The sequence below is a fragment of the Dermacentor albipictus genome, chromosome 6, assembly GCF_038994185.2.
Source record: "Dermacentor albipictus isolate Rhodes 1998 colony chromosome 6, USDA_Dalb.pri_finalv2, whole genome shotgun sequence".
Taxonomy (NCBI): Eukaryota; Metazoa; Arthropoda; class Arachnida; order Ixodida; family Ixodidae; genus Dermacentor; species Dermacentor albipictus.
The window spans coordinates 56,645,245-56,668,125 of record NC_091826.1 but is presented as its reverse complement, the minus strand read 5'-3'; the positions used below and the strand labels follow the sequence as shown (position 1 = coordinate 56,668,125).

General features: G+C 46.1%; 1 long non-coding RNA gene and 1 other non-coding gene across 2 annotated transcripts in view; one reads left to right on the top strand and one right to left on the bottom strand.

Moving 5' to 3' along the window:
- Nucleotides 1-22,881, bottom strand: part of LOC135907833 (uncharacterized) — a 309,573-nt gene that overhangs the window by 65,190 nt on the left and 221,502 nt on the right. The gene's annotated exons all lie outside the window — the stretch shown is intronic.
- On the top strand, nucleotides 6,976-7,174 carry LOC135907839 (U2 spliceosomal RNA). The gene has a single exon (XR_010566132.1). It is a non-coding gene; the product is annotated as a U2 spliceosomal RNA (small nuclear RNA).

The window sequence follows — 22,881 nt, the reverse complement described above, 5'->3', positions numbered from 1 at the left end:
GAGCTCCTGGCATTTTTGATGCAGCTTGTCTGTGAGTTCTTGTTGCTCTTTGCATTTTTGAAGCAGTTTATCGGTGAGCTCTTGTTGTTTCTGTTGACTGCGGAGTAGCTTGTCTATGAGGTTTTGCTGGCTTTGCAATTGGCTGTGCTGATTCTCCAGTTTGCTCTGCTGGTTCTGCTTTTTGTTTTCTAGGACCCGTATGACTGCGGCTTGGGCCGATGCATCCAAGCTGCTCGTACCACCCGAGTCGCTCGAGCCGCTTACCGCGTCGGCGTAGCTCGCGCGCTTGACTGAGCGGGAGCGAGAGCGGGAACGTGAGCGCGAAGCACTTCGCAGTATTGGCTTGGAGCTGCTGCCTCTAGGGGAGCTGCTCGCGCTGACACTGCTCGAGCTGGTGGCCGAGGTGCCCAGCTCCGGGAACTCTTCACTGCTGGAGTTCCAGTGGTTGTCTCTTTCTTGTAGTCTGTTAAGGCGCTGTTGGCGTATATTGTAGGGTGGAGGACTTGGCTTCAGTCTCTTCTTGCACTCTGTACTTGCGGTTTCGTGCGCTTCTCCGCAGAGCTTGCAGGTCGGTGTGCAGTCATGGTCTTTTGGTAGTCCAGTCTTGCCGCATTTGTAGCAAAAATCTGGGATCGGTTTCGGACAGACGTCTTGGCGGTGTCCCATGTTGCCACAGGTGCGGCAGTACTGCACTGACTTGCGATATGGTCTGCAGCGGAAGTCTACGCTCTGGAAGATGATGTAGTAGGGAACGTGCGGTCCCTCGAAGAATACGACTGCCGCGGTCGACTGACCCATCATTCGGGCATGAAGAACGGTGTAACGCGCCGGTGCTCGGATTCCTGCCATAAGTTCTGCGGTGCTTGTTCCTGGTATGAGGCCATTGATGACGCCTCGGGAGACGTCGTCAGGAGTTCGTATGTTGCCTTTGACGTTGTGGTAAGTGCCTCCGAGCTGTATTCTGTTGATGCTGACCAGCAGCTTTGCGTCTTCCTTGTCGGCCGTGCTTGCGATGATTAAATTTTCGATTCTCTGTACTTGCACGCGTACTTTGTCATTGAAGTCCTGCTGTGATAGTCCACTCGCTCTACCGATGGCGTGCACGACTGCGACGGTATTCCATTTGGCGAGGTCGAGACCTGCTTGCGGGCGGTAGACGATCTTAAAGTCGTCAAGCGGCAGGGGCGGCATCCTGGGTCTGCGTTGTTGGTGTGAAGGTGCTGCATTTGGCGTTTGCTCATCGGTTGGTTTTTTTGCCGGCGTCTTTGAATTCAAGGTGTCCTTCTTGGCTTTCTTGTTTCTTGTGATCCAGGCGCTTTCGGCTTCGATTGTTCGGCCGCTTTCTGGGTCATAGTTCCAGGTACCTTCCCCGGTGTTTTCTTCCGTCCGGTCTGTTTGCATAGCATTTGCTTCATCTTCTTTCTGGTTTGACATTTTGCTTGCAGCAGCTCGGCTCATCGTAGGGGCTCTTCGCCGCGGCGTGGGCGAGCGCTCGTGTGCTCGTGCTCACGCGGCGCGCGGCGCGCGGAGCTGGTTCTGGCGTTAGGCTTAACCGGGCGTGGGGGCGGTCTTTGGGAATAACGCTTGATATCTTGTGATACGGGGCACTCACCCGAAAGCGGCTAGTGTCCGCCGGTTTCTTTCGTCTTGCCGGTCGCACCGGTGCAAAACTTTGGTTCGTCACTGGCCTTGTTCCGGGGTGAGAAGCACGAAAAGCGGGAGCCCATGTGAGAGACGTCGGTGCTCCACGGCCCCCTGGCGGGCAATCTGCGAACGTCAACTTTTCCTTTTTATCATCCCAGTGACCATGAACATATAGATAAGAAAAGAAGAAGGGAAAGCAGGGAGGTTAACCATAAAAACGTCTGTTTAGCTACGCTATCCTGTGCGAAGGGAACAAGATAGTCGAAAGAAGAGAGAGACAGGAAGGAAAGACGCAGTGAATGTCTCAACCCACGCTGATAGAACCGTGCCGTCAGAGGCACCTGTACAAACCTAGTCCTTCTCGAATGGCTATCTTTCGCGACTCGAAGCCGGCATTTCGCTGTGCATGCACTGTGTTTCTCGAATATGGAACTACCGACCAGTTGACTTGGCAAATCGCAGAGGTTCGCCAGCACTCGAAATAGAACGATCGTGAGATTTCTTTCCGGTGGTTCCACGGCCGTTGGAGGATGGCTGCAAACTGTGATGCTCGCAAGGCTGCTCGAATGTCACACGAAAGAGACCACTGCATCCCGATCCACACTATAGGACAGACGATACGTGACTGCTTCGCGCTTTCTGGCGCGCACAATCTCGCTACCCGAGTGAAATGCCGCACATAATGAGGCACGCTAGCCTACACACACTGAAATGTTCGTGCCAAGTCCAACCTCCACCTGAACTGCAGGTGTGCGAGGCATCTCTTCCGGGTCGGTTGCGGTTTGGAGTTGCCTTCACGAAAGCTTGTTCAGCGCTAATTGCCAGATAGACTACACGTAACATCTGCGGATGCAATGAAAACATCGACTTTTTATCGTGCCGCTGTCCATGATTTGAAATAAGAAATCTGATCAATGTTCACTGCACTGCTGCGACTAGACGATCGCCCACTCTCCATGCAGGCTCTACTGGAACACCGTCAATACCGATGCAAGCACAACAACCGACAGACCAGGACTTTATATTCAGACAAGTTCTGTTTTCTTGAAACGTCTCCCCATTGAAAGTGTTTTCGGAAGCCCGTCACTCGTGAGAGCGATCGACGTGAGAAGACAATTGTCACCGCATGGGCCGATCACGGACGGAGAGAGATTATGGGGTTTTACGTGCCAAAACCACTTTCTGATTATGAGGCACGCCGTAGTGGAGGACTCCGGAAATTTCGACCACCTGGGGTTCTTTAACGTGCAGCTAAATCTAAGTACACGGGTGCTTTCGCATTTCGCTCCCACCTAAATGCGGCCGCCGTGGCCGGGATTCGATCCCGCGACCTCGTGCTCAGCAGCCTAACACCATAGCCACTGAGCAACCGCGGCGGGTATCTCGGACGGTACATGCGAAAGTTAACTAATGATACTACAGGCCCAGGTCAAAGTAATATGCTGTTTGATTTTACTACCTAAAAAATGCAACCAAAACACCCTGCAGCTCTCGCGAACGAGAAAAATGAGTGGATATCCCAGGGGCTCGATTTTGTGTTGTTTACGACTTTACGATGAAAAGAGAGAATGGAGGCAGAGGAGGCATAGGAGAAATGAATGGTTACGTTTACTTGAAACGTAGAAATAATAAGAAAAAAAAGTAAACGAAAGCGCACGAAAAGAAATCTTGCCGCTGGTGGGAGGTATAAACCCGCACACTGCACGGTGCTTTACCAATTCGGCTACCGCGTAAAAGCCATCCTCATGTCCGTCCACTTTCTTGTGTATTTGTGTACGTGTACGAGGTTGGGCCTCGGAAGTGTCAGCCAGCACCTCTTGCGACCATAGTGGCGAATGTGGTGCTTCTTTTTTTTTTACCGCATTCTTCACGTAGTGTACGCGAGCTTGGGAGCAGGAAACCGGCCAATACAGCCCCGTATGTGACTACTTCACGCCATCAAGATTGCCAAATTCGAGGACCTCGCCATGCAAAGAGCGAAAAAAAAAAGAAAAATAAGGGTATCATAGCGACCAAATTTTCGGTTAGTTAAAACCACATCAAGAAACATACAGCAGCTGCCCGGGCACGTGGGTAACTTCAATGACAGGCCCATGCTCGCCTCTATTGGGTCGACGTCAAACTAATTCTGCAAAATGAAGTTTGTCGGAACTGCACACTTTTTATTATTAACCGTCGGTGGTTAGCATCGTAATTTCGGGAGCTGAAACGAAAAGTGAACGCTTGTTTTCGTTTGACGTAGTAGTTCTGCGGAAACCCGCAAGGTGGAGAGAAATCTTGTTGTCCATTAGTATCATAGTATCCTTAGTATCAGCTGAATGCAGCACTACCGGTAATTCTTCGCAATTAGTACTGAATATTTCGCTAGAAGCTTAGAAATAATGCCCGAAAGCATATATATATATATATATATATATATATATATATATATATATATATATATATATATATACACACACACATGCGCGCGGAAAGTTGGGCGGAGGCATGGCGTCGCGCGCTTCGGCACGCGCCATTGCCATTGCTAGGCCTAATTTCTTCCTTATTTCTTGGCTTCCCCGAAAACATTAGCGAAAGGACCACCGCCGCTCTACAGCGTCTACATAGGTGCATGCCTGCTCGCTTCAACCGCTTCCCCGGCAACGCATGCGTCATTCGAACTTACCCCTTTCGTGCCCAGACGCCCGCGGTTCTCGTGCTTTCCTTTATCATTAAGAAATTTATTTCTCGTTTATTACTTTTCTTTTTTACGTCGGCAGCGGCACAAACAAAAGAACAACGGAAGGAACACGACTACCAGACGACGGCATAGTCCTAAAAAGACGGGATACAAAGATATAGAAGGCAACGCGGCGGGGAGCATTAATACGGCAAAAACAAAAGACAAAAGTCAACGTAGCGCGCGGTCGAGAAAAGGGCTCTAAAGGACTGCGCCGACAAAAACATAAAAAAGAAAAAAACAACAACCAAAGAACAGAAAATTCGCGCTACCTTCGGTAGTGATAGCGACTACAGCATAAAAAAGAAAAGAAAAACAATGGGCAAGAAAAGTAATAGCCTAAAAATAGAAAGGCGCGAAAAGAAAGAAATAAAATGAACGAGCCGAAAAGAAAACAAGTTCATAAAAGCATCCAGAGCCAAGAAATAAGAATCCCATACAGCAGAGTAAGGAAAAAGAAAAAAATACAAATTACAAAAATGAAATACAAGAAAAGACACGCTCACGCCGTGATGGCGCGTGCTGAGCGCCATTTCTGCACGTGCCAACCCTTTGGGTCCCCGTCTGCGCGCCCCCTTTCCCCGCGATTTAGAACGCCCTCTCCCCTTTCCTACCCCCGTTCCCTAATTTGTTTCTTAATTTTTATGCCGCGCCGCGGCGCCACCGCTCATTCTAATACCTCCTCGGCGGCTGGGGCGAGCCTGCGGGGAAGGGTGAGACCAGGAACCGGAGGGTTACGGGAAGAGGGGAGAGGGGGGAGCAGCATCGGTACCCCTCTCCCCCGCACCAACCCCTTTCCGAGCCCCCTGAGGCACGCGAGTCAGCGCGAGCTTGCGCGCGAACGCATGTTTGAATAGGCGAGAGGCCCCGACGCCAGCGGCGGCCTCTCCCGACGCATCCCTAAAGCTTGCTGGCGGCCGGGAGGACAGGCAGGAGATCCGACGCCGCGGGAGCGCGGAAGCGACGGGGTCTTGACTTCAAATCAAAAAGAAGTTGGCAAAGCGACGATAAGAATTAAAAGAATAACGCTAGGGAGAGATTAAATAAAAAAGAAGCAACGAAGAAAAGGGGACTCGCAGTAAAAGATTGCAGAAGAAATGAAGCGGAGGGGGCATTAGGGAAGAAAACAGAGACAAGTCGAAAATGAAGAACAGGGTGGGTGCGGAGGCTCCGATCCCTAAAGAAGAAAATGAAAATTACGGGGAGTGGCGGCGATGAGGAAAGGGGGCGAGGAGACAAAAACAGAAGGGCGAAGGCTGGCGGAGGAGGGAGGGCGAAGCTCCATCAGGAAAGCTTAGCGCAGGAACTCAATATCTCGATGCAAACACACGACGGCCGTACGCACGTACAGACACGCGTCGTGAGACGCAAGCCAGGCAAAAAGCTGGCGGGGGTGGAGGGCGAGGGTAGGTGCGCCCAGAAAGCGGCCGCGGAGGAGAGAGAGGTTGGGGGATCGGAGCCTGCAGCGAAAGGGTTGAAACGGGATAGCGGCAACGTCGGGTATGTAGGGAACCGAGAGGCAGCGAAGAACGGTCGCATTGGAGGAAGCACAACAGCGGAAACCTGGTATACAGCGGGATGAACTTGCGAGAGACAAAAAGGACATTGTGTATGGAAAAATATCCACCCCGTATACTTACCGCATTATAGCGCATATCTATCTACTACCGCAATAGCACTGTCAAGGTATTGCTGTCAGGTTCTCCTTTTAAGGACAATAGCTCCTACATGACACATGAGTCAGCTGATGAGAATACCGTGTGTCCCAGCTAAGGGAAAAAGGAAATGAAAACATGGTGCAGGATACAAGCGCAAGTGCTACGTTGTTCGGTCATCAGCGTTGTGACGAGAGAACGCAGTACGGTTTAAAATAGTAACTTGCACAGAGTTGTTTTTTTAACGATGAGCAGCATGGATCACGTTAGATGGGACATATCTTAAACGTATATAGGAAACAAATGCGTTACCGGTTAGACAGGGAATTTATTTATAAAACATTGATTGCCATTCCATCCTGTGAAAGCGGATGACCAGCGAAGCTGTGTATCTGGGGCCCTTGATGGCGAACTGTCCATTGCCGTGCTTCAAACGCCGTATGCACATAAGTGGAAGGCGAGGCGCGACTAGTCGCTCCCCCATGATGTTGAGCCTCGGAAGATGATGAGGCACCGTGGGGTGTACGTACCCACGTACTGTTGCAAAACGCGCCACGACACCTCTTACTAACGAATGCCGACACGTAGAACAGACACGCGCCTCACCGCACTCCGAGGGTACGCACTGCTTCACGGTTGCCAAGGCGATCGTGCCTTGGTCAACGTCCCGCAGTGCAGTAACGATTACGAGGTCACTCGAAAGCCCTAAGCGGTCACACACAACAGAGGCCACACAAAATTGGTTCCCCACAAACTCCCTCTGAAACCGGGCTGTTGCTCCGGTGAAACGTTCCAAGTTCGCGGGATCGGGGCCACATGGAGGCTTCGCATTTCTTTCCGCCTTGCGGCCCTGGCGGACAGCACGCTTGCGGGAGTGCCACCACGGGAGAGCGGAAGGAAAGGAAAGGAGATACGCAAGCGCTTGGAACGCCGACAAAGAGAGGGCGGTGCGAACGTAGACGTGGCCGACGTGGGTCAAAGTGCGGTATCTGTTCTTATCAGTTTAATATCCGATACGGGTTGTATTTATACCAAAGATATTAAGATTATTTGTGCAAGTTGGCAGAGTGATTAAAGCCTGCTTCCCCTCCACCACTGGTCGGCGTGCGTATGAGGATAAATTTTAGATTTACACTGCTCGATAGACGCACGCCATTTTTTCCAGAACGTAGCCATATACAGCTTCTCTGTAACTTTTTGGATGATGGTCGAAGCTTACTCGCCTTCGCCTGTTACTCTGCACTGGGGCAGGAGCATGGTGAGGGGAAACACGTACGAAGGAGAAAAATAATTCCTATACAAGTTCGCTACGCTGAGACATCTCTAAAGCTGTGTGTGGGTAGCCCAGTGTCTCACCGCATGGCTCGAGCTGTTCTCATAATCACTGCTTCGCAGTTTGCTTCATGGCGAGATTGAAAAACGAGGTATTGAGATAGTCTTCGGCTATCGACGTGTTCAGTCAAAGAGGCCAAATGCCGTCATTCTCGCACGTACGCGAGAGAAAACGCGAAACGTGCGCAATTGTTCCGGGCACCAGTCAGCTTTCACAACTCGCTCTGTTGGTCACTGCTATACAGGCGAGGTGTTCATAGCACCTGGTGAAGCCGTCACTGGTCAATAAAACACACGCCACTGCGACGAAAGACTGCTATGCGACGTACAGCGATAGGATAGCTTTCAGAAATAAAATCCCTGAAAACGAAATTACCGCTTAAACGAAATGACCAGTTCAACGGAACAGCAGCGTTATCATTGTTTCGTTTTGCATTACGGCAATGCAAAAAAAAAAGTTCGTTGAACGAAACCACATTTTTTTAAGAATAATTAAGAATATAACCGAAAATGAAGCTGAGCAGCCATTCCCAGCGGCATCGCGAGGGGCATGCCGGTTCGCGCCTTTGCATTTCTGGTTTTCTCGCCCGTTCTCTAAGTTATTGCCAAGGCACCTTTTGCTCGCGCTTATTGGTGCCGTGATTAGCCACTCTATCGTGGTTGTGCGGATCTGTGTGACTTCTGCGGGTGCAATGAAACAATCGCGCACCTTCTTTGTGAGTGCTCTCGTTTCAACCCGCAGAGAGCAGTCCTCTCAGCCACCCTAGACAAACTGGACAAGCGCCCACTGACAGAAAACAAGATCCTTGGATACTGGCCTATGCGAACATCAGCGCGATCGGCTATGAAGGCTCTGCTGCGGTATTTAAAAGACACTGGACTTTCAGTCAGATTGTGACTTCACTGTGTGACGCAGGATTGTATACTGCATAACACTAGGAACGCCTTTGCGGGCTGCGTGACAGCGCCCACAGAAACAGTTTGTGTGTACGTGCGCATGTGTGCAGTTCTTTTTTTTAATCGTTCTCTCTCTCACCTATCGCATCCCCTTGCCCCTCCCCCAGTACAGGGTAGCCAATCGGAGATAATCTCTGTTTAACCTCCCTGTCTTTCCTTTGCCTTTCTCTCTCTCTCTCTTTCTCTCTCTCTCTAGCGTGGTTGTGAACAACGCCATTCATTCCAGTGTGTCTTGAATATACTGGACGATATGCCATTTACAGAAGCAAATGTCTTGGGAGCCTGGCCTCGCAGCTCTTCAGCCCAGAAAGCTATTCGAGCTATTCTTCAGTACCCGAAGGCGACAGACTTGACTGCCCGGCTTTAGACATGCTACACCTGGCTAAGTGCATGTAAAAGGGCGATCAAGACACGTGTCTTCTCTCTCTTTTTTTTTCACATCGCCCTCCCCGTCCCTACATGTAGGGTACCAGACTCGACAAAGTCTGGTTAACCTCCCTGCCTTTCGTTCCTCTCTTCTGACTCTACCGCGGCTGTGGCTTGCTGGGGTGTCTTAGTACTGGTGTTATCAGAGATTGGGTGAGCTTGCTTAGAGCTTTCATTTTTCGTAAATGGCTTCTTCTTTTCTTTTGAAATTATGTTTTGTGCTGTTAGCTCTAGTCAGCGGCGGCGACCAAGTCGGAACTTCGTAAGAAGCTTCGTAATCAAATCGTCTATACCTATTATCTGCCGCTACAATGAAATCTCCGCCCATTTCCAAAGAGGCGTCATCTGTGCCCTTGAGCTCAATTTCTAGATAAGTGGAACTCCTGATAAAAGGAACTTATTTACGTGGTTGCTTGATGTTCCGTTTACCGAGAGTCCGCTGTACGTGCTTCGTTATTGGAATGGCCGGTACCACAGCACATAAATACGAGCCAGTCTAGCACACCTAAAAGGCGACACTAAGTCAAGACGATGAAGAGGCCAATCCACAAGGCTATGCGTGTTGAACGTATAAGGGGTTTCAGCAAGTACGGACGCGAGCACAAGTACGAATCTTCCCACTCCTAATTAATAATATTTGGCACAGTTTCCTTGTAGGAATGGTACGTACGATGCAGTGCTTGACGAATGCTCTTAACAAGAGTTGCATCGACTCATTGCAGGAGAGTTTTGAAGCCCAGAAGGCGAGGTCACTGTCGGCAGAGTACCCGGTCTCACTTTTGATGGCTGTGGCTTAATCCGTGTTTAGAAAGTTGACAGAAACGAAACCCCTGGAAACCGCGGACGACAATGAATCTTCAAAAAGAAAAAGGTCGTAGGGATGTGGTATTTGCATGGCTTGTCTCATAACCTTAAGAGGGTGGCCACTAGGAATGGCGTCACACTAGTGTTTTCGGCGCCGAGCGAACTGGTTGGGTCGTGCAAAGGCATCACAGGAGAGAAGAAAGATGCGACTAGTGGCTGTGGTTTAAAAAAAGCACAACACTTCTTTTCACAAAAAGTTTGCATCTTCGGTCCTATATCACATACCTCTCTCGTGCGGACTGTCCTATATTGGCCAGACAGGTCGTTGCATTAATGACCGCATGCGTGAGCATCGCTATTTGCTACAGGTACAGGAGGCAACTTGCCATTGCATTTCGAAAAGCACGATTGCAGGCCAGCTTTCGATAGTGTATCGATTGTGGGGAGAGAGCGCAGTAAACTAGAAAGGGAAATAAGCGAAGCATTCCAGATCAAAAAGATGGGCGCGCATACATGTGTGAGTGAACCTTCGTAATTAACACGGCAAGCTGGGCGAGTTGGTGATTGAACATGTTCCTATGGGTGGGCAGTGCAATCCGGACGAAGGACGAGAGGAAGCAGACAATACGAGCGCAGACTAACAACTGGTTTATTATTTCAAGCAACGGACTATAATATACAGAAAATGTAAACACGTGTAAACCCTTGTAAACGTCACTTTACACGTGTTTACATTTTCTGTATATTATAGTCCGTTGCTTGAAGAAATAAACCAGTTGTTAGTGTGCACTCGTATTGTCTACTTCCTCTCGTCCTTCGTCCGGGTTGCGCTGCCCACACATAGGAACATGAACCTTCGGTCCATATCAGTGATAAAGAACTGCAATTTTCAAATTTATCATGTTAATTCAAGTGTTATTGCCCTTGTCGGGAAGGGGTGTGACTTGGATTTTGTGCACGTGTATACCTTTTGTTGATATTTGACTATAATCTTTGTTATTGTTCTTGGGTGTATACGCATGCGTTGCGGAGATTTGCGGAATGTATTCCCAATAAATTTCAATTGTAAGTCCAGCGTTGTCCTGTGCGTTTCTTTTTACTTGTACTCGCGTCCGTACTTGCTGGAACCCCCCCCCCCCCCCCCCAGCCCCAACCCCTTCCGAGCGATGGGAGACCTTTCTGTCCAGCCCCCACCTACCGACCCAGATCGCGCTGGAGACTACGGGTCAGGAACTGCTGGACGAATATGGGACCTGAGAAGAAGGTTCCACCCCGTCTGGTGCCAGCGCGCACCAACCTTTACCAAGGGCTCAATAAAAGTTGATTCTCTCTCTTTCTCTGGAACCCCTTATGCGTTCACCATGCACCAACTGGCCCAGCAAACCACACTACTAGGCGTGTTTTAGATCTGCTACGTTGGCCGTGATGTCTGCTTTTGCAAATTTGTATGGGCAAGTTGTCAGGTAACTTGGCACATTCCTTAAGCTTCTGGTAATGTTAATTGACTAAACATTTCACCGGCCACTGCCATCGTCTATAGCAAGGCGTCTATCTCTTAAGTGCAGGTTAAGCCGACTTGATGCTCTGAATGCTTACGAAAGCAAATATGGTTGGTGTATGGCCACGCATAGCTCGTGCCTGATGCTTTCTTTGCTGCATCACATTTTAAACAGTCGCCAGCGGCACACGGCACAATTCTAACATGGTGGAACACTGCGCTGCGAAGCAATGCCTTCGACACAGATGTGAAGAACTAGGACATTAAACACACAAATCCTTGTTCTTCCCACTCGTGTCGAAAGTATTGCTTCGCTGCGCAGCGTTTCATGAAGCCACAGAATCAACTGGCCCGCTACGACACACTACTGGACGATTCTAGCCCTCAAGCTAAAATACTCTGTGAGACGGACGTTACTTCCGAGAAAAAAAAATGGGAGTTTCGCCCGAAGTAGGAAGCACTGACTACGTCAGCAAGGTTTAGCGCTGCGCTTCTCGGACGGTGTTCGAACTACGCGAGGGTCCAGTTAAAGTTCTGAGATATTAAATTAAATTAACTTCTGGGGCTTTACATGCCAAAACCACCATACGATTATGAGGCGCGCCGTAGTGGGGGACTCCGGAACAATTTTGACCCCATGGGCTTCTTTAATGTGCACCCAGTGCATGGTACACTGGCGTTTTTTTTAGTTTTTTTTTTGCATTTCGCCTCCCTCCAAGGACTTCGAGCCGCCACCTGAGGCCACCACAGCAAGAACTGTCGGACTATTCTTCAACAAAGTTTCTTCTTCTTCTTCTTCGCCTTCACGTCTTCGGTCTTCGCTTTAAACGACGGATACTAAAATGCGGCGCCAAGTATACATGGCTGAGATCCGTGAAGGGCGGCTGTACACTGCGCCAGCTTGTGACACAGAGAGGGTGACTCTCCGGAACGCACGTATAACACGCACGCAGGCACGCACCAGACGGTGGAGTCATTATGCAACTCGCAGTCGCTTTTGTACTTCGGCCGGCTTCAACTTGGTCGTCGCCGCAGTTCCGCCCGCTCCCCCGCTCACGCACACACTCTATCTCTTTCTCTCTCGAAGTCCGGGTCCGGCCGCTCATTTATTTCCGCGTAAAAGCCGGATCGATGCCGAACGCACCGTTTGGTACGGCGATACGGCCCTGCGCCGCTCTTTCCTTTGATCTTCAATCTTTTTTGGCGACGTTTCGTTTAGGAGCGCTCGAAGCGACCTAGCGCCGCGTTCCGACGCCGTCACGACAACTGATTCGATGTCCGCTCGCTCTGGACCCTGTGTAGTTTCCCTCCCTCCCTTCCTCCCCTCGCGCGCGCACACACACACACGCACACGCACACGCACGCACGCGCACGCACACACACACACACACACACACACACACACACACACACACACACGCACACACGCGCACACACACACACACACACACACACACACACACACACACACACACACACACACACACACACACACACACACACACACACACACACACACACACACACACACACACACACACACACACACACACACACACACACACACACACACACACACACACACACACACACACACACACACACACACACACACACACACACACACACGCTCTCGTAGTTTTCTGAACACAATAGGAAAATCACTCTTTACGCACACGCGCAATCATTGCCAGCTATTGTTACGTAGAACGCAATATTTCGCTGAAGATGGTCGCGGTCGGAAAAGCCACAGAGCCGTTTGAATCCAGAATGAAGAAGTTTGCCTAAATTCGTGTTAGGTGTCCGTCAGCTCTGCTATGTACGCTGAGCCGCCATAATGGAGCACCCGTAGACGCTGGCGCTAGGGTTACTTCCAGCAGGAGAAAGAGAGAGAGAGAGGAAGGGCAGAGAGGTTAATCAAAGGAGAAGTTCCAGTTTGCTACCCTCCATTTGTATGGGGGATATAGGGGTTGGAGAGAGGGCAGTAAATCTTGTGGGAAATTTCATGTGGATCCCAGACGTATGACTATTGTATTTTGTGTCTTTGCAACCGATACGCCGCGGCTTTCTATTGTTCCTTCCGAATTATCGGTTCGCGAGTGCAGCCATTCGTTAGCTACGTAAAAGAAAGAAAGAAAGGGAAAACAGGGAAAAGATAGAAAGAAAGCAAATTAAATTACATTACGGTGTTTTACGTGCCAAAACCAAAGAAAGAAAGAAAGCGGAAGAAGCGAAGGACGCAAGGAGACAAGCAAGCAAGCGAGCGATGCTGAAGATCACTGAAGGAGTAAAGAATTAACGGACCGTCTGTCAGAGCGAGGGTGTAGGAGAGCCGAGAACTACGAAACGGGGGAGAGGCTGTTGAGAAAGGATCGAGGCAAGCTCCTAAAAAAAAAGAAAAACGCAAGTGAGGATTCAGGAACACAAGGCGGGGCAGGACGCCTTCCAGGAACAGGGAATGTGCACCTATAGAAAGGATGCTGCAGCGTGAGCAGAGGAAACGGTAAAGGAAAAAAAATTACTTCCCAAAAAAATCCCGAAAAGCACAGTAACAATAATACGGAGGACAAAGCCCTAGGGCTCAGAGCGAAAGCGGCACGCGCGCCATTAAAATAAAGAAGTCAATTAAACAAACGAGCATCCTAACGAGAAAAGCGAAAGAATGGAGCCGTAAGTTCGCGATGGAGGGTGAAAGAAGCGGCAAAATAAAAATAGATGAAGGAAAAAAAAGCAAGACAAAAAAAAAGAGGAAAGAAAGCCCGCGCTGGAGTGTGTGGGTGGGGCCGTTCTCGCAACCCTCTCGCTCCCTTTCTCGTTGCGCTTTCCCAATCTAGCGTCCTCAATTCCCGACAGCAGCGATGCCATCGGAGTCTCCTCATCCCGGCTTTCGTCCCTAAAAATAATAATGACAATTAGATAGAGCGACGCTGGCGGTGGTCGTAGACGGAGGGGAGCTCCAAGGCGGCCCGAACAACAGCTAACAACATATAAAGAAGTGGCAAGCTTACTTCCCGGCGTATAGCGAATTTCTGTCCTCAAGCAAAAAGGTGACGATAAAAAAATATGAGAAGGGAAGACCGCGCTGAAACAAATTAAAAGGAAGGAAAGAAACGGGAAGAGCCTAAAGGGTTTGCCCGACGTCGCGAATTCCCTAGTTAGTCGACGTGGCTGCCCCGTCGAATGAAGTGCCACGGCGGTGTCGCTATGTACGGGGAGCTGCAAAGGAAAGGTTGATGCACAGCTAGTAATTTTTGTTAATAATTTTTTTTCGTTAACTCTGATAATCGATAAGCTGTGCGGTTTTTCATGCTAGCGGTTGCAAAATGGTGAGCCTTGATTGCAATGAACAGGTATGATCAATAAATAAATAGGTAATTAAAATCTATCTATCTATCTATCTATCTATCTATCTATCTATCTATCTATCTATCTATCTATCTATCTATCTATCTATCTATCTATCTATCTATCTATCTATCTATCTATCTATCTATCTATCTATCTATCTATCTATCTATCTATCTATCTATCTATCTATCTATCTATCTATCTATCTATCTATCTATCTATCTATCTATCTATCTATCTATCTATCTATCTATCTATCTATCTATCTATCTATCTATCTATCTATCTATCTATCTATCTATCTATCTATCTATCTATCTATCTATCTATCTATCTATCTATCTATCTATCTATCTATCTATCTATCTATCTATCTATCTATCTATCTATCTATCTACCTATCTATCTATCTATCTATCTATCTATCTATCTATCTATCTATCTATCTATCTATCTATCTATCTATCTATCTATCTATCTATCTATCTATCTATCTATCTATCTATCTATCTATCTATCTATCTATCTATCTACTTTTCAAATATTCAAGCGCAAATTGCAGAAAATGCGATTGCCTTCCTTATATAAAAGAAAAAAACGCATACAGGGACTATAACACCCGCCATACAAAATAATAATAGCCTAACGAAACAATTATAACACTCGGAATGACCATATCGCATGTACGGCCACGGGATATGCGCCCTTCCATTGAATGTCCTTTGAGGTAAAATTAACAATGTTTAAATTGGAAATAAACATTCCATCCTTGCACATAAGAGCCACGGATGGTGACGGTGGTCAAACGCAGCAGCCGCGAATTAGGTGACGCTTGCTCAAAGCCGTGTGGGCAGATTTGTGCTCGTGTCAAGAGAGAGAGAGGCACATAAGGAAGGCAGGGATGTTAACTAGTCAGGAGTCCGGTTGGCTACCCTACACTGGGGGAAGGGAGAAGGAGAATAGAGAGAGAGAGAGAAAGAGGGTATGCGTCTGAAGAGGACAAAAGACGAAGGTCTTGTTTAATGAAACGGCAAGCAGACGAAGCACGGACAGAAGGACACTCTGCGCGCATGCGTGCCTACCCTCACGACTTTCGCAGGTGCGCTAAGTGGCATCGGGTTGACCGTTGCGTCGGTCCATGCTTCCAACGAGAATATGAATACTAAGAACTTCAAGAGCCGCACAAAGCCGATGATCCAATACCGAGAAGTTGTAAGCCGGGAACATTGAGGATCGATATCGTAATTCCGACTTTTTTTTTTTTCGCTGCACGTTTCATCGTTGGTAACACGCTTACACAAGGTTGGAACTAAGGGATGGGGGTGCTGGTAGCTTTGTTTAAATGGAATGTTGCATATGCAAAACAACTTCTTTGCAATCAATTGAGTACTCGACTGATCCGCAATATTCAGCAAAAGATGAAGAAAAAAAATAGTGATGAGAGAAGCGTAAGGCATCACACGTGGGATGAAGTCTGCTTCTAGGGAAAGGATTGGCGAGCACGTTGAAGCGTAGATTAAATTGCTCTCACGCAAATGAAACGATACATAGAACGGCGTTAGATCAGAACGAGTAAATGCGCTTGAAGTACCACTAACGAAAGAACAAAATCAAAGCGTGTATTCCATGGGAACCCCTTTCCCCGGAAGAAAATCCCGAAATATAGAATAAAAGACAAAAAAAAAAACGCGAGAGGAACAGAAAAGGAGTGGGTGAAAGGGTTGCTCGAAAATCAATAACCTCATCCTAACAACCGTCAGAGGGACGGCGTGGGGAATATAAGTCCCACGCATGCGCAGTAGCCGTGAGTGGTAGGCGCGGCTTGTGTCGTCTAAGTATACACTGCACTATAGCACTCGTCGCAAAAAAAGGCAGTCAGCTACAAGCAAGCCTTTCTCGGTGCTTGCTCGTCATTTTCTTTTTTTCGGCGTACTACGCTGGTAGAAAAGCGTTCTCATGTTTCGCCTCTCGACGTTCTACGCTGGGCCTCCGTTTCTGGCTGTTTTTTTCCCATTCCCTATTAGCCTAGGAAGCTCCTGTGATTTAATTTTCCTGCATCCAGAAAACATTCGGTTTTCTTATTTTGTGCTTAGTTACTTTAAGTATGCGATCTTCGTTCTATTTACGTCGCTCGCTTGTGGAGACAGCGTGTCATACAGAATTTTCTGTCCATCTTATTTGGAGCATTCAGCCGTTTAGGTTTTCAACAAAAAAACGAGTCACGAAAAAGAAACAGAAAAGAAAACTGAACTCGTCTTTCCAACAAAAGCGGCGACTCGGTTCTGTCGGTAAGTGGTTTCATGCGCATTTGTCCGCTATCTTGTGAGGTCGCCAGTTTGCGAGAACTGGTATGCTTGTCGAGCTTACGTTATTCGAGTTTACTTGAAGACAAAAGCGTAGAGTTAGTAGGTTCATTTCAGATTTGGTTACGACACTTCTGGAAGACTTAATCTGCCTTGAAACATTCCACCGTTGTCGTGGTGCTTGTCTCCTTGCGTGCGTTTTCGCAAAGTAATATATTTATTCTGCTGCTTTTCTAAATAAATTACCAACGTAAATTGGTTACGTCTAATAGAAGCTAAAAGTAAAAAAGAAGCACGGTCCCGTATATTTCAGGGATCCCTGCTCTGTGCACATTTCATACAACATGTTTTAAAGGCCATTTCAGGGGCTACAGCTCTTTCCTGCAAAAGGCCATTCGTTGTCCAGTCTAGGTCAGATCAGATCACATCAGTTAGACATTCGGTCAGTCGTTTGATCGGTCAATCAGACATATAAGATTAGATGAGAGCATAATTCGGTGGTCAGTCGATCGCTCGATTGGGCAGCGTTGTGTCATGTCAGAACGGACCGGGTCGGATCTGATAACGCCAGGTTATATGGCTGTCAGGTGATTGTTATTTAGCGTAGATAAAATTGTTACAAGTTTTAGGCATGAAGGCTGACTTAGATACTCACATAAGAGCTGTCTACAGATAGTTATTACTGAAAAAAAATCAATTATATAGTTATGCACAGGAAATTTGACGAGAATTTTACCTACCCACATCCAACCAGAATGGCTGACCAGAACTTTCTCGCATAATTGCTCGTCGCTGTATGTAAAGCTGCTACTACGAAACTTCCTGGAAAGTTCGAAGGCCGATGTCGTAAGGCATATTACGACCTTGCCCACGCTTCGTTCAGTGTGCGACATTTATTTCTTCACTGCACAAAGTGTGTGAAAATGCACAAGCGTAACATGCAGAATGGTCTAGCATAGCCTAAATTGCTATAGCGCTTACTTGCACTCTTCGGTACAGTGTTGATCTTCTTGAGCGTGAATACGGGAGGGCGTGGCTTTCACTGCTGCGAATCTAGCCTAACGGTATCGCAGAATCCCTGTGCGCGTGTGTAATAAGAGTAGCCTTTCCTGCGCACATTACGTCATCGCAGCTTTCACATGTCGTCTGCTAGGCGCTTTTCTTTCATTCAAATTGGGACACAGCTAACTGATAGGCCACACATATACGCAGTTGCAAGATGACACGGTGCGAATTCCTTAACCTAGTGCTTCACAGCTAAAGACCATGGAGTATTTCTTCGCTATCATTTCTGCACACAAACTTATTCGGCCGGAAATTTCAGAAACGAATGAAATAGGGTGCCCGAAAGAAAGCTACAGATAATTTTCTTCATTTAGTCCATGTTTGTAGTTTAGATACAATCATAAACTCATAAGCCGCTGGCTGGGATTAACCACTGCTTGCATCGGGATGCTTGGCAAAACATTCTTTGGCCGTAACCATTTCTGCGGTTTTGCAGAGGAGTAAATCACAGACAGTTGGCAAGAAGTTCATGTCTGCTCTATGATTTCCCAATTCTTATCAAACAAATGCTCACCGCTAGTCCGCAGTGGTAGAACTGATTGACATTCCACCGCGGCTTATTTCAAGCACCCCGATATACGTTTCCCAGAGGCTAATGCTTGGTTTCTGGGCCGTAACACTTGGTGTAGCGGACGACGAGCGCCATGGCGTGACGTCATACACGCTAGTCAATAATTCCTTTACACTGCACCCACTCAGCATGCGCAAAAGTTTTCGGAGCCACCGCTAGACTGCGCTTATACTATACGGAATGCCAAGGGCTTTCGTGTTCGCGTTTAAGAAGATTAAGACAGTACAACAACAGGGTGCACACAACTTTAGTGCGAAAATTCGAGCACGAAGCAAGCACACTGCGTCGTTCCAGACGCGAGGGTCACACTAACTCAGTGAAGCAAAGACGACGAACGTATCTGCGGCCACAGGACTGATATTTCTGCTACTAATGGGAAATTTATTGGCGCACTACTGTAGTAACAATAGCACAGGTGACAGTAACTTAGAAAACCACGATAACGACTTTACTTATAGCCCACACAGCCACGCCACATGCCAGTTGTATGCGCGACTTATTTTTGCCATTTCTGTGCAGCGGTGCCAAGAAATAGACCAGGAACATTAGGATTCGGGTAAATTGACCAATCTGCTCACCGGAAGTACGTCCATTTTAATTCTGGGTGAAATGCATCGCTCAAGACAGCCGATGCGGTGAATGAAATACCGCGTTTGACGGGTTGTTTGATGTGAAGCATTTCCATAGCAAATGCGAAATATTTTTTTTCCCTTTCTAGTAATGCTCGCAGCGAATACTTATATTTTGCATGCAATTCGAGTATGTCATCCAATTCTTTTTATGAATAAACGTAGCGTGACTGACGGCATAATGCATAGATATTTATTTACTCTGTAATTATGAATGACTTTGTTCATTTATCTGAACACCTTTGTCGTAAGCAAAAAGAGGGTGGAGGGTTGGCGGGGTACTTTAGGGACACATTTTCTCATTAGCTGTTAGATAATTTCTCAACTGTCAACGCTGATTTCTATTGTTTATCCCTACTTATTGGAAAAATAGTGGTGATCACGTTTTACTGGCCCCCGATTGGACGCAAAGGTAGCGTCTTAGAATTCAGAAACTTGTTGTTGGAACCCCTTGCCTTTTCTAAGACATACTGCGTAATAATAGGTGGCATCAATGTAGACTTAGCTTCCAATCATCCTTACGCGGAAAATCTTGAGCCTGTCGTATCAACGTGTGGCTTCGCAAATTATATAAGGCAGCTAACTAGACTAACACAGCAAACTGCCAGTTTTGGATGTCTGCATAACAAACGCTAATCCTCAGCAAATTAACAGTAGAGTATCTTCGTATGATCTGAACGATCATTTGCCAGTGTTTCTGCTTTTTTCAGTTTCAAAGCGCCAGATCAAACTTAACAATGAAGGAGGAGGGCGACGACCTATTGACTCAGAAACACAGAAAGAATTTTTTCGTCTAGTGTAGCTGATTGACTGGAGGGAGATACATAATGAAGATAATATGAACGTAGCTTACGAGAAATTCTATTCTTTACTATGCGCTTCATATAATGCTGCATTTTCAGTGTAAAGGTGTCCTCTCGTGCTAGACAGAAACTCGGCGTATCGAAATAAAGAAAAAGCGCTCATACCACCACTTTATTTGCTCACGAGATCTAGTCATACATTGGTGGAATTCAAGAAACATCGTGATACTTTAACGGCCCACTTAAGGAAAGCGAAATGACATTACTACCAGAATCTTTTTGAGGGCGTATATCATAATCCACGTAGAGTATGGGAGGCTGTAAACTCACTAACTTCAAGAAGGGAAACCAGCGATAAAATTACGCAACTCGTAGTTAATGCTTTGATTATCAGCGGTGAAAGGCTAGCTAATGCACTAAACAAACATTTTGTGTATGCAGGTTCTCATGTCCATACCAATCTAAACGTGTGCGTTGGCACAATGGCAGTGGGTGCAACACTGTGTTAATGTCTTTTTATGCGGCCTACTGACACAAGTGACATCTCAGATATAATCAACAAAGTTAAAGGTGACGTAACTCCTCGTGTTGACGAACTTGGCTCAAATGAAATAAAATTGATGTCGCCATTGATATGCGAATTCCTTAGCTATATAATGAACCTCACTTTGATGGCGTATTCCCGACAAATTGAATATCGCTAAATTTACTGCAGTATACAAAGGTGGGGACGTAAACGGTTTATCTAACAACAGACCTATTTCAGCACTTATACTGTAATGTCTAAACTATTTGAAAGCAATATTTATGACAGATTGGTTTTATTTCTTGAAAGACATCAATTAATAACTCAGTGCCAGTATGGCTTTTGGAAACACCAGTCGACTGAACAAGTTCTTGTGTACATGAAAGTCAGAATAATTGAAAACATAGAACGTAGAAAACATACAGTAGGTGTGTTTTTACACATTCTGAAGGCATTTGATTTTATACAGTCCGATTTAATACTCGTTAAATTATCAAGATACGGAGTGCGCGCTTTTGCATCAGACCTTCCTAATATTTATCTGTATTATTAATACGTATTTGTCAAAACTAATGACGCTGGGTCGATGCTTGCGAAGCTAAAATAAGGAGCGCCGCAGGGATCTATATTGGGTCCATTATTCTTTCTCATTCATATCAATTATGTTGCCGAGATAGATAGTTCCGTTCAATCTATAATGTGTGCAGGTGACCACTAATATATTCTTCACTTCACCTAATCTACCGACACCACAAAGTTCTGTAAATACCTACCTTGCACACCTATTAAACTGGTTAAGAAGAAATACATAACGGTCAAATGCCATTTCGTCCTGTCAATAAACATTTACGGAACGAACTTAGTGTAAAACTTGATACTTGAATGAATCAAGTTCAAGAGCAACAGCTTTTCGGGGTTACGTTTCACAAAGACTAAAGCTAGTCTTTGCGCATAAAGAACTAAAGAACTTAAGTATGGAAGTAGCTCGTACAGTTGGGTGTCTGTACAGGATATCGCATCTCAGATGTCTCTGGCTACAAAGAATATTTATTTTTTCCTCTTTTACAAGAAGTTAATATATGGTTTATTGGCGCGGAGAACCACTACACAACACAACTACACTAAACTAATTACTTTACAAAAACGTTTTGCGCTGCTTCGAATCGTTTCATGGAAACGTACATGATTTAAAAACAGCTCTTCTGTTCAAGAAACATGGCCTCCACAGGGCGCAGCAGTTATATTTAAACGTTTTGCAAGAAATACACATAAAGAAACTTTACGAAAGTAATGGCTCTGAAAACACTCAATATTTTTTAAGGCACCAAAAGCATGCAACACCAAAAATAAGAACAAACTGCGGGATGCAAACAATGACTTATCAAATACTTGCAATCCAAAACAAATTGTGAGGAATGCTAAGCATTGAATGTATGCCACCTATGTTTAAACACCATGTTATGGAGGCACTGCTGTCATCTGGTATAAAGCAGAATCAGAACATTTTTGTTCCAGAAGTACAAAACGTATGCAACACAGAAATATTGTTTTCTGTCCTTGTTATTGTACATATTTTATCAATGTTTTCTGGTTTTCACAGTCTACAAGTGCAATGCATCTTTTATTTTGTGTGTAAATTTAGATAGTGTCGCGCAGTGTGTGATCTGTTGTGTGCGCTACTGTACAAGTGACACGTTCTCGTAGCTCCAGGACAGTGTAAAATCTCGCGTTGTATATCTTCTCTTGTTAAGCACAGTTATCTTATGAATATTTTCTCACTGTATCGCGCCGAACTGTGTAAGGTCAGAGGACTCGCCAGGAACCAACTGCCTTTGGCTTCGGTCCCTGCATCAAGCCTTATATTCTGTCTGGTCCTAAAACTTATCATCATCATCATCACCAGCCTGGTTACGCCCACTGCAGGGCAAAGGCCTCTCCCATATTTCTCCAACAACCAAAAACTTAAATAAACAATAAATAAATAAATAAATAAATAAATAAATAAATAAATAAAAATAAATAAATAAACAAATAATAAATAAATAAATAAATAAATAAATAAATACAGAAACAGTCAATCTATCCCCTTGACTTGCTTTCAAAGAAGTCTCCAGTGCCTTGGCATAAAATTACGTAAATTTCATACATGTGTCGACAACCGGTAATTATTACTGACCGGAGGGAATAGCTAAAACAATAAATTAGTTTCTCCGTCAACGTTCATCCACGAAAGACCTTACGTTTTGGATCAATGACCAGAAAAAAGAGAGAAAAAAAGAAACATTAGCAACGATTTAGCTATAGATGGGCGACTCTGAGGCCCGGGATACATGATTGAGACTGCGCTCATCAAATCGAAATGTGTTGTTCAGGAGCTCACTTGACACACGTCCTGCCTATTCGACGAGCGAAGCGCAATGTAATTGCGATATAGATTATATATATATACATATATATATATATATATATATATATATATATATATATATATATATATATATATATATATATATATATAGAGAGAGAGAGAGAGAGAGAGAGAGAGAGCCACACCAAATCATGCTCGTGCAAGCAACGTCGGCGGTATAAATGTTGACAAGA